This window comes from Diadema antillarum, unplaced genomic scaffold, assembly GCF_040938485.1.
Source record: "Diadema antillarum isolate AM-2024a unplaced genomic scaffold, OU_Dant_1.0 scf00000066, whole genome shotgun sequence".
NCBI lineage: Eukaryota > Metazoa > Echinodermata > Echinoidea > Diadematoida > Diadematidae > Diadema > Diadema antillarum.
In genome coordinates, this window is record NW_027270955.1 from 967,712 (window position 1) to 980,236 (window position 12,525).

Below are 12,525 nucleotides of genomic sequence, written 5' to 3' on the forward strand. Positions count from 1 at the left end.
CCATGTGAGATTTTGAAGCAAGTGTCACGGAAGTGATGATGTTTGGTCAGAACTTTCATGAATACAACGGGGCTAAGAGAAAAGTGGTTCCAGAAGTGAAAACCATGAGAAAACTGTCAAGTTGCAATGCTTCAAAGCCTATTCTGAAAGCTTTTTGTCGTAACAAGTGTGACCATTTTTTTTTTTTTTTTTTGGCCAATGTCACTGTTGTTTGTAACAGATTTACTGTATGAGTGAATGCAAAAAGGAGTGATCATATAGCCATTTAATGTTTACGCATTGAGACAACTGTACGTGTCCAAGCGTTTTTGAACAGGAGAAGAGAAATGGATGTTCCATGCAAGGCAAAAACAAATTGAGAAAAGAAATACCAGAAGGGAAACATGAACTTTCTGGAGCAAATGGTCACTCCTAAATGGTCACTCCTTTTCACAGATGTGATGATGTAGGGAGGTGTTGACCGCTAGGTCAGCCGTCAGTAACTCCTTGCCTACACTAACATAGTTCTTTTTTTTTTCTTTTCTTTTCTTCATATTCTTCTACACGATGCATCCTGGGGGAGTAAAGTAACTCCCATTACAATATTGTCATCAAGATAGTTGCATTGCCCCTAAGTCACTGTGTTGTTGCACAGTGTGTAACATGAAGATAATGTCATGGCATGCACAGTTTGTTTTTTTATGTTCCTCTGTCAAGTTTCAGAAAATTTGATGCAATGACTTGAGGTCTTGGTGAACAATGAAAATGTAGGAAGGAGTGTTCAGTTCCACGAAGAAGTGTTTTTAAAGATCGCTGCTTCTTCTATAAGTTAGTAGTAATTGTATGGTCTGCTTCCGTGCATATACTGCAAGTGTTTGTGTGAAAAAGAAGTACACACACACAGACTTAAATTAAAGGAAGGCAGGGAAAGAGAGAGCTAACTGCTGTGCAGCTGTTGTCGCTGCACCCAGACCAAACTTTCATCAGGGGCCCAGTGCCATACCCCTGTTGATGGGAGAAATAGTTAGCTCTCCTCTTTCCAGCGGCAGCGGGTGCAGTGTGTAAGTTGGGGTGTGCAGGCTCTTCTACACCGCTGAGCATGTGACACGATCATTGCATGCTGCCGATTGTGTGAGCCTTTCCTTGCTGAATTCACTACAGGCTGCTCCCTTACATACAAACCGCGATCACGAAGTCTAATTTGATTCTTGCTCCGAGCCCGCATGCACATCGAGGCTACGAAACTCGCACTCGTCCCGTCCAGGGCTGCACGCAAAACATGAAAGGGTACCTCATGTCGGTATCTCTGGCCAGATGTTGTTTCGCTGATCTTGAATACAAGGAAGATGCATGGATTATAGGCCAGTAACCAAATGAATTACATCTGGCCAAGATTGTCATTGGGTCAGTTATATGTGCAGTTAGAAGGTTTGTTGGAAACTTAATGGAGCCAGAAATGAGGGGCAATTGTGCTTTTGAATGTCTTGGAGCAGCATGTAGTGAATTTAGATTTGTTTGGTCTGGTCTAAAGAACAAGAGTTAATGACTCTAATATTTGATTGGAGCAAAAGCTATTACCTCTTGAGAAATGATATGCAACACATTGGTCATCACACCATTAAAGTAAGATCCAGGTGTGTAAGTTGTCAATTTTGATGTAAGTATAAGCAGTGCTGCATCTTAATTTGTAAAATCTCTTGGAGGTTTTGCATTCATGTTGTATGTCCACTCCTCGAGAACAGAAAGTAGAAATTCTTATGACCAATGTTGTTACTCTGATTTGCAGTCATGTGCAGCATTTTTTGATCTGTGGGGGAAATTGTGATACCTTGTTTAGAGAGAAGTCGAAAGATGGTGAACATGACTGCAATGCTATTGTTACTTTAATTCCATCAGTAAAACTGTCACTGCAGGTTCTGTAGAAGGATATTTGTTCAGTTGTATCAGTCACCATATTCAGTGGCACTGCACATGAGATTGGGTAGTCCGCGTTGGAATCTGCAGTAAAAGTTGCTATATTATGATGGTATATTGTGACTCCTTTCTCAACTTGTTGCTAGATCATTGAAGCATTAAACACGAACACAGGGTGCAAGTTGCAGCATCCACCCACCCGTGAGGCAGTTTTGAAGGAACACGGTGATCTCATAGCAATGTTTTGAGAAAGGAGTCTAGCGCCCTCTGTAGGTCTGCTTTTGTCTCTCATTTCTGCGGTTTTCATGGGAGGCGCAAATCAAAATTGGGAGACATGTCTACACTCCCCGCATGCCGTGGAAATGAGAGAGACTGCCCTCACAAGGCAATGTCTGTTTAGTGTCCACCAAACTGCACAGCGAGAATGATGGCGGCCTTAACATTTCAACATTCCCACCCCACCACCCGTATTACTGGGTTGTTTCACTCGCTGTGCAGTTAGGTTGCATTGTTGTTTTCTTTTGGGAAAATGATCGCCAACTCCTTCGTTCTTAGATGGTAAGACGACATTGATGCACACCAAATACAGTCAAAAATCTTCCCATTTGTCCGTTGCCTCTTAACCTTCCATGTGTTCTTTCATCAAATTCAAGCCTGATTAATTTCTTTTATTTTAAATATTTTTTTCCCTCACTTTAAGCACACAGTAAAGGTCACCTCACTGACTATTTTACAAGTTTGTATGTTTTTGTGTTTCCTTCTGTGTATGAATATTTGTGTTGGCGATCATTTTCTGCAAAGGCATTGCATTTTCAATTTTGATTTGTGTTCAAAAGTTCTTATGTTGTGTAATCATTGTCCTTGAGGTATGATGGCTGTCAATGCTCCCCCCTCCTAAAAAAAAAAGAAGAAAAAAGACTACAACCTTAACCTATCCACAAAAATGTGTGCCAGAACAGGCAGTCCTGTTGTAGTGTTGTTAGCGCTGGTACTTAATTATCAAGTGAGATCGTTTTTCATAATTACATGTACTGTACAATTCACAAAAAAAAAGAAGAAGAAGAAGAAGAAAAAAAAAAAGATCTTTACCGGCATAAAAGTGTTATAGTTGGCAAGCCTTTTGTGAAACTTAAAACAAAACGAAATCCAGTAATCATGTTGTTCTCTCATTTTGAATCTTGAATAATACGTCCGTCAAATAATCCTACAGAATGTCCGTCTCATGTTTTTCTTCTTTATTTTGTTGTTGTTGCAGAAACAGCCATCATACTTCAAGTAACTTGAAAGCAAAAAAAAAAAAAAAAAAAAAGACTTAACAAAATGAATAAGTGAAACAAAGTGTAAAAAAAAAAGAAAAAAAGCTGGTTCACAGTGTGAAGATTATGGATAAAAAAATGTGTTCCACATGAATTTGTATGCTTCATTATCCTGAAAGCCCCATGAGTTTTGGACTCGACCCCCTCCACCAATACTTGTCATGCCACTCTCCTGAAATGAGAGGATTTGATCCTTGGAAACATCCTCTGGTCTGTATGTCTGTCCAGTCGTTTGTCTCACTGGATGGCATTCTGTGAGTCAAAGAGATAGCTGACTGTATTTCTTGGTGTATCAGACAGACCGAGTGTGAACCTGAGGTGGTCCATTTTAGGCTTTTTAGAACCCATGAACATCTGGTCTGGGTTTACAAGTAGAGTGGAATGACAGTACTGGTGTAGTATGTATCCACAGCAAAAAACAGAACCGAGTTTGTAACTGTTGAGACCCATTTTAATGGGACATGTTAATGTAATTTTTTTTCATCAGATATTCTGTCATACGTCTGTGTACTGTACATGGAACACACATTACAGAACAAAATATGCATACATTTCAAACACACACACACACACACACACACACAAACCTCATGACGTGAATTGCCATAATGGTAGGGGGTTGATTAATAGTAGACTGTACAGTGTGAATGCTGTCAGTGAAGATTCAACTGTCGAGTGTTCAAAAGCTCTGCTAGTGGCTGTGCACAATTCAGCAATGCTTTTTTGTCCTGGAATTTGTCAACAATCAGCTCTAAACTGCTGTCCTTCACACATTCCAGGACCTGAAAGTCACGGTCTCCCAACAAGACAGAGCAGAGACTTAGAAAGGGAATAAAGCATCTAGCAGGGTGATTGTATTTTTTTGCGTCTCATTTATCTGATATGAACAATCTGTACAGTCTTCTCAGATGCCACTCCCTCTCCATTGATACAAGTGAACACAGAACTCAGATTCACCTACACTGTAAAAATAATGTCTGTCACATCATTTCCCCATATCAAGCCTTCGGGAGGATGAATTTGAACATCTGTTCTGAGTACGGGAAAAGTTTGACTCTTGCTGCAGAATCTTATTCAGTTTGCCTTGTCAGTCTTTCTGTCTTTACAGACAAGAAAAAAAAAAAAATCAACAGCAAATACAATGATTGTGAGACTGTTGTAATTGCCAGTCACATAAACCAGCAAACCTTTACTATACATTTGTATTCATTTTTAGAATTATGGTCAGTTCATAACATTGCCAGAATTCATGATGGGACAGACATTTTTTTCTGTATTTTCCCCATCTGACGTTCCTTACAAGCTGCACTTAAGTCTGTATTTTCCATACGAAAATTTCAAAGTGTTACCTGAGTCCTCAGTTATCATAATTTAGCTGTTTGATGTATGCTGAAGTTACAAGTATTGTCAATAATTCCTTTTAAAGACAATTTTACCGTTCATGCATCACTGATGTTTATATGTGAAGGCAGCTAACATCCTGTGTTGCTAGCATGACAACTGTGGGTTTTCAGGTCCTCGTATGATTCTCTCCATCGTGCAAAATTTGTACCCCGTGTGATGTGAAGATGGCATTATTCTTCTTCATAGATACTGCAGACCAGGTATATCTTAATTTCTAAACTTTTGTCCATTCAGAGTTGTATTTTCACATAATTAAAAGCAGATAATGCTTTTTAAGTTTGAAGCCATGAATATTGACACCTTGAAGTGCTCATCCAAGCAATGCTGCTTTTTTAATTCTTCATTTTTTCAGGGAAATGCCACAAATGATCATGAAACAAAAACCCTTAGACAACTTTTAACTTTTTTTTTTTAGCATGAACATGAACTCTGTTTCTTCTTTAGTTTGACCTTTGACAATCATTGACATTTTCCAAAGTGGTTTAAAATACAACAAATATCCCTACAGGCATGAAATCCCAGTGTTAGTTTGCTTAGCAGAAACATTTTCTTTTTCTGTTTCTTGCACCCAACCAGTTTGATTAATTCTAGCATGAATACTGCAGAGGTCTTCCATAAAGGAGTTGCTTTCATGAAGTTTCTTCTACAGTTTTCCTACAATTTGTATGTTCTCTTTTTTTTCCCTGGAGCATCCGAGGGTGGTACAAGAATTATAATATTCAGAGATGTATGGTTAGTAACAAAGTAATGTCACCTTGTGCTTTGTCCTGTGGTCACTGGTTCTGATGTAACAGTCAGATTTACACTGTTTCCAATCCAGCTGTTCAAGTTCGGGTTTGACGTTGCAGCACCCGTGAATAGACCATGGGCTGGTGCATGTTAATTCCACTGACAGCTGTTGATGCTGTTACCATTCTTCAAGTAACAACAACAACCAAAAAAAAAAAAAAAAAAAAAATGTGTCAAATCAGTATCCATTATGTTAATTTATCTGCAGCTCTCTTTGATAAGTTCTATCCCACATGTATTAAGAATAACAAGTAGTAACCCGAAACCCGTAACAGGCCCTTTGACTATCACAGATGTCACAATCTTTCATCCCAAACATATCAGATAAATAAAATGGAAGAAATGTGTGAACCAGCATATCTTTTTGATTTGTGCTGCCTGTGTATTCTTTCTTTGTTGTCTTGCAAGATCTTGGTTCTTATACAAGTGTGTGTGATTGTAATGTGAGAATTTGGGGGGGGGGGGGGGGGGGAAGAGAAAAGTGAAATGCGAAATTTTTACCTGGTACTGTACTTTCCCTTCTAGTGAAGGACAATGAAGCAGAAACTGTACCTGTATATGCCTGTTTCATGTGACTGGGCACGGAAGTAACCCCCCTAAAAAAAAAAAAAAAAAAAAAAAAAAAAAATACAACGAAAACAAAAACAAATATAACAAAAAAAACAAAGAAAAAGTTCTCTGTTCATTTTAAAGCATGTTGTTAAGAGAAGTTACAGGTGATTTGTTTTTGTAGAAGGTACAGTGTAACATACAGAATAACTTGACTATGACAAAACTTTACATTCAACTTCATGGACGTTATACACTGTATGTATAACCAAAATCAAATTCCAAACCTCCCACCCCCTCATAAACAACAAAATGAACATACAGCGTAAGGAAGTTTGTCATGAATCTGGTTCTACTGTATACAAAAGACTCCAACACGAATGTGACGTGCACGCATATTTCCGTTCAGTATTGTACTCCATAATCGTGAATTTAACCAATCGCGCAATTGTCGCAAAGTCTTTAAAAAGTCACAAAAAGAAAAAAAATTAAACTGGCTCTAGACTGGCTAAATATATGGCATGTGCAGTAGCTGCGATGTTCCTTGTAAAGCTAGTAGTTGCATGGTGGCAATTGTCTTGCATTTATGTATATTCCCAGTGAATCTGAATGCAGTGCATGTCGTGTGTGGATTTGCCCGGAAAGAGGTACAGTAATTTTATTGAAACCCTGTCAAAAGGTCACTGCGACCTGGACTATTCTTCTTCTTTATTTTTTAATTATCAACCAGGTGTATCACGGACCTACGGTTGTTGTAGGTCCATGGGTGTACTTAGTGATAATTCTGTCACATCAGCAACCCCCCCCCCCCCCCCCATCCAGAAAAAAAGAAAGAAAATGAAATGTAGGGAATGTATTTCATTAAAGGGGGAGGCTAGTAACTGATCAGTGGGAATCAGTGGAAATGCTGGGAGATGATTGTTCCAATCCTTATGGGATTCATTCAAGAGTTCATTGTATACCTATTGTTGTGTGAAAATGATTTGCTTCAGAACGGTCTCATATTCAAGTAATGTGCAGATTAATGCTCCGTCACTGACCAGGGACGCTAACCTGGAAGCATTAAACTGCACATTACTTGAATATGAGACCATTCTGAAGCAAATCATTTTCACACAGCAATAGATATACAATGAACTCTTGAATGAATCCCGTAAGGATTGGAACAATCATCTCCCAGCATTTCCACTGATTCCCACTGATCAGTTACTAGCCTTCCCCTTTAAGTGCCATTGAAAAGTTTATTTGATGGTGGTTATGTCAATTACATCATGTGTAACACTGTTTCAGTTCTCTTGATTTTTTTTTTTTTTTTTTTAATGCTTACTTGGGTACTTCAAAATCCCACACGATAATGCCCATATCCACACACACACACACACACACACACACGCGCACACACACACATAAACAATGGCATAATGCATTACACAATAGCCACGAAAGAGGACACCACAAGGTGTGTATCACTGATGTCTATTTTGGTACAATTTTGGGTTTAGTCATTTTCCCACTCGGGATGGTAATCAGCAAAGAGATAACAGGAACAAAATAAACAAAAAATAGAAACACAAAAACTCTGACTTTAAATAACTTCTGACTAAGCTGTCTCCTTTATGCCTTGTCACATAAAGGAATCGAAACAGCAACTGCATGTACAATATACTTACAAGAGTGACAATTATGATACAAATTGTATTACCATGGCAAATACAGGGCTGCAGACTAGCCCATTTTTTCTACTGGTCCCACCTGTATGTCAGACCAGTAGGTACCCAGTTTTTCCATGCTTTACTGGTCCATTCTTGAAAAAGTGACTGGTCCGACAGTGATTTTTACTGGTCAGGGACCGTCGGACAAGTGCCAGTGTGCAGCGTTGGCAAACTACATGTAGTTGTCTAAGTAACTTCATTTCATCAGTTCTTAATTCCATTGTAAATGGCAGATCTACTGCAAAGAGCAGAATCTTGGCATTTTGAGGACAAATGACATTTCTGCAGGTATTTTCTTATTCCTTCTTATACAGTGCACTCCCATTTAAAATAACAGACATGGTATAATCTAATCTACAAATCTAAAATATATTACTATGAGGATCAGTGTAATTTCTGCTACTAGGAGACAGTGGTGTAGCAACAAAATGGGGTAAAAACATCGAGGTATTTCTTAGATATTCTACAATATACATACCTCATAAACCACTAATTATGAACTTAGAAATTGTAATAAAAAGATACAGTATCAGATCACAGAAATGTGGTTACAAGCACTAAGTGGGTCGGCGGCATAACCCACAGAACAACCAACACAAACCTTCATTTGAGATTTGGAGCCTATTACATTCAAAAACAAACTGTACTTTACAGCAGTAGTCGAGTCAACAACTCCAGGGCTTGTAGCAAATCGCTTGTTGCAAAAATGATGCCATAGCAACTGGAATAACTTACAACTGGAACACATGCTGTATATGCATACATGTATGTTCCATACAACACATACCCTAAATTCATTTAAATAACTGCACTGACAGATGCAAAATATAGAGCTCTTCAAAAACACTGTCTAGACCGTATCTCTCCTAAAAAACAAAGAAGGTAAGAAAAAGATGAAATAAGTGCACAACGTAATCGAGAGCCCACTTCATGACAAAGAAAAGATGGGACAGACCTTTTTGTTAGGACCATGTTGTTTTCACCTTGCTTTCCGCATATCTTGGCCATTTCAAAACCGACATAGAATTGTATGCTCTTTAATACCTAACATATAGATAAAGTGGTTCCTAATTATCTCCTAAAAAGTTAAAACCTGAATTCCAATCCAAGCCAAAACTATACCACCCTTTTAAACTCAGCATTGATGATAAATACGGAGACCTGCCCATTAAAATGCACCAAAAGGGATCAGTTTACACCACTGCTTGCATGAGAAGCAGAAGGGTGTTAAAATCCATCCACTTTGTCCAGCACTAATGTCCTTTTTAATAGGCATTGCGAGCATCGGAGCCAAATGATTACTCAAACTTCATTATATTTCTTCACTGATCCATCACAGATAAGAAGGTCACCATGTCTGTTGCCCGACCGGTCGTTCATTTTAATGTGCGATACGCAGCTCACTGCACTGAATGCTCCTTGATGCTACACCCAGTGTAATATCACCTTGAATAATGCACTCTCTTTGCTGTTTGCTATGGGGGTGTTGACCCGATAAAGTGTACATCACTTTTTTATTACACCTCTGCCCTCAAATAGTCTGCGACATATGCACAAATAACCCAGGAGTTTGTGGAAGTAGCAGAATTTTCATGTATCAACTGGTTAATCCTTCATAGCACTTTTTGCCATTTTTCTACATTTTCTACCAGCTACCAGTAGTATAGTGGAGCCTCTCTTAAATGTTGCTTTGGAATACTGAAAGTTCGTTATATCGGGTATCTCATAATATCAGGGATAAAAACAGTAGAATACCAAAGGAATGGGACCAGTGGGTTACCTCATTTCAACCAGTATCTCACTATATCCAACCTTGCTATAACAGGGTTCCACTGTATTTCCATTTTTATAGACCCTAATTTGTACTCCAGCAGTCCTTTGTACTCAGATTTGTATGCTCCAAATAACCATATATGGCCATTGCCTCTTGCTGGCATTGTTACATCACACATCAGACTAATTATCCCCCTTCTACTTTGTGTAGAGCAGTAGTCATAAGTTGAAAATGTTCTTTGAATTGGCATTGAATATCCTATGAAAGTACAAATGTAAGAATATCTTTTAATACATGTTTTAACTTCTCATGGAGCATTTACTGGGTGGAAACATGAAATGCAAAATCTGAATTCATTACCTCCATGAAAATGATATGCAAACGACAGCTACTGTCCCCAAAAGAAAGTTACATGTAGTCTGTAGGACACTCAGAAAAACTTGCACACTGTGTAAAAGCTAATGTTTTTATGGTACTCAACACTACACACTATCAAGGGTTCAAGGAAATAATCTTTGAGATTAAGAAATGTGACTGGAAATGGGAGGTGTTACAAATTGAGTAGACACTGATTGCTCTCCTTAAACATTGTGTGCTACACCACAGTAAAGTTATGCACTTAACCCTATTCTAACTGGGCTATTTCAGACCAACCCCCCCCCCCCCCCCCACCCACCCCTTCAGATCTCGGCCGCTGATCGCGCGATCGCCGCAAAATTTTGCCTGAAGATAGAGCCGGATGTCAACTACAAGATTACATGGTCATACAAAAGAAAAATATTGGCTTTCTATTTTTAGTAAATTAATTATGCAACTTTACACATGAAATCATATTTTCATCTATGATTCCATTAAAATGACTGAAGGATCCCTAAATTTTTGTGTCGGAATTCCTCAAGACACGTCAAAACAATTTTCTTGTAAAAAAATAGCGAAAATCAAAATCAATTTCTTTTGATTTTTATTGTTTTGTTAATTTCTTATGTATTTTATTGGTTTTTCAACCTTTTGTTTTCTATTGTTTTTTTTGCCAAAATTTGTTGCAGGCCCTTTTTCAAGCTTATCTACATTAGAAATTGATTAATTTCAATGGTTTCTCACAGCAGAACATACCTCCCCTGCTGCTGTTTGCTCTCTCTTCCTATGTGCTGGCAAAACTGAATGTGTAGGCTTTAAAACTGGAGCGGCAAGTGCAAAATGCAGTGTTAAATTACACAAAGTAAAAACAACAACGACGACAACAACAACAACAACAACAAAACAACACTGGAACATGCTTAATCAAAGTACAGTACTTTGTACTTGACTTGAAAGATCAAATGTGCCAGTTAAAAAAAGAAAAAGAAAAGAATTTATCATGCATTGTGCAAATGTGCACATCACACGGAAAAATATTATGGTTAAGAGGACCTAATTTTTATTCCATTTCTATGGCACATTACGAGGAGAACATAAATATAACTTTGAATTCTTTGCTAAACTGTTCTTAACAAAATACTAGTGTTCCATTCAAAATGTTCACCTTGAAATACAGCTTGTAATTTTAATGAAATGCATAATTCTTTCCTCATCTTCAAATTTTGTCTTGGAGAAGGAGTGGCTCCGAGCATGGGATAAAAGCGAAGAAGAATGTCAGTATATCTCACTGTAAAGCTTTAGAATACAGTGCACTCCCGTTATAACGAAATGCTCGGGACCGGCAGTTTTCTTTCGTTATAACGAAATTTCGTTATAACCGAACAAATACAATATATAACGAAAACAAGGAACCACGTATATATATCATGGTATGTTTGCTGAATACTCATCATACACTGGAAAGCTATGTGAAATGTGATGAGATAACTGTATTACAATCATAAACGCAAGTTCCCCTCAGAAATTGTGCGTGACACAAGGAGCGAACACACAGTGGTGTGAAGTGTTCACATATACAGAGACGCTATAAATGCTTGTTCCGCTACGTATTTTTGAAAGCAATTCGCATTTCGTTATAACGGAGCACATTTCCTTTGTTTTTCTTTGTTGGTGGCGCTCGGAAAAGACTTCGTTATAACAGAAATTTCGCTATAACCGTGTTCGTTATAAGCGAATTTTCTACCATAGACTTTCATGGTGATAATTTTGGGACCAGAGGATTTACTTCGTTATAACGAAATTTCGTTATAACCGTGTTCGTTGTAACGGGAGTGCACTGTACATGTTTGCACAGATTACTGACAGTTTCTACTCCTTCTGTAACACCTCCCTGGACTGATGCAGAAAACTTTCATCAGTTGGGGAGATCTGTACAATGGGAGATTCAGGCTTCTACCAACCTTTAGTGATTTCCCGGCTAGCTTTCGTCCACTCCTGTGGACTTCTTCAGGCCAAGTGATTGCAGTGCTAGAGAAACGGCGCAGTCACAGGGCCTGAAAAGAAGTCCACAGTAGTGAATTAAAGCTAGCCAGCAAATCACTAAAAGTTGGGAGGAGCCTGAATCTCCTTTTGTTCTTCCCTGGACTGTTAGAATATTAGCCATTTCAGGACCGCTGCCTGAAAATATCACAGGTACTATAGATGACAATCTAACCTTTCATCCCAGGAGGGTTACTCTTCTTTACTATTTGTTTCTCATCACAACACTCATCAACACACATGCTCTACATATCCCTTCCTATTGTTACAACTTTTGTGTTGCATTGAAAATGACTTCCTACTCCCACACAAGGAGAATCTACCTTGTGCTGAATGTTTGATTATGTATACTTATAAACGTATAAAAAAACACATGAAAATTATGAATATACAAAACAAAAGACAAAGTCCACTGCAGCACAGTTAAAAAAAAAGAGAAAAAATATCACCCTCATGAACTTGAATATATAGGGACTAATAATGACTGTTATGGTTTATTTTCAAATTATTTCAAAAAAATGATATAAACTTTGATTTATGGTAGGATTTTCAAAATTTGTCTGTATGCCAGTTTTCTTTAATATCATGAAGTCTTCCTATTAGTTTTGTGATACAGTGTATTGTGCATGTGTGCCCTACAAGTAATAGGTCTCTAAATGACCACCTGAACAAGAAACACAACAAAACAAAA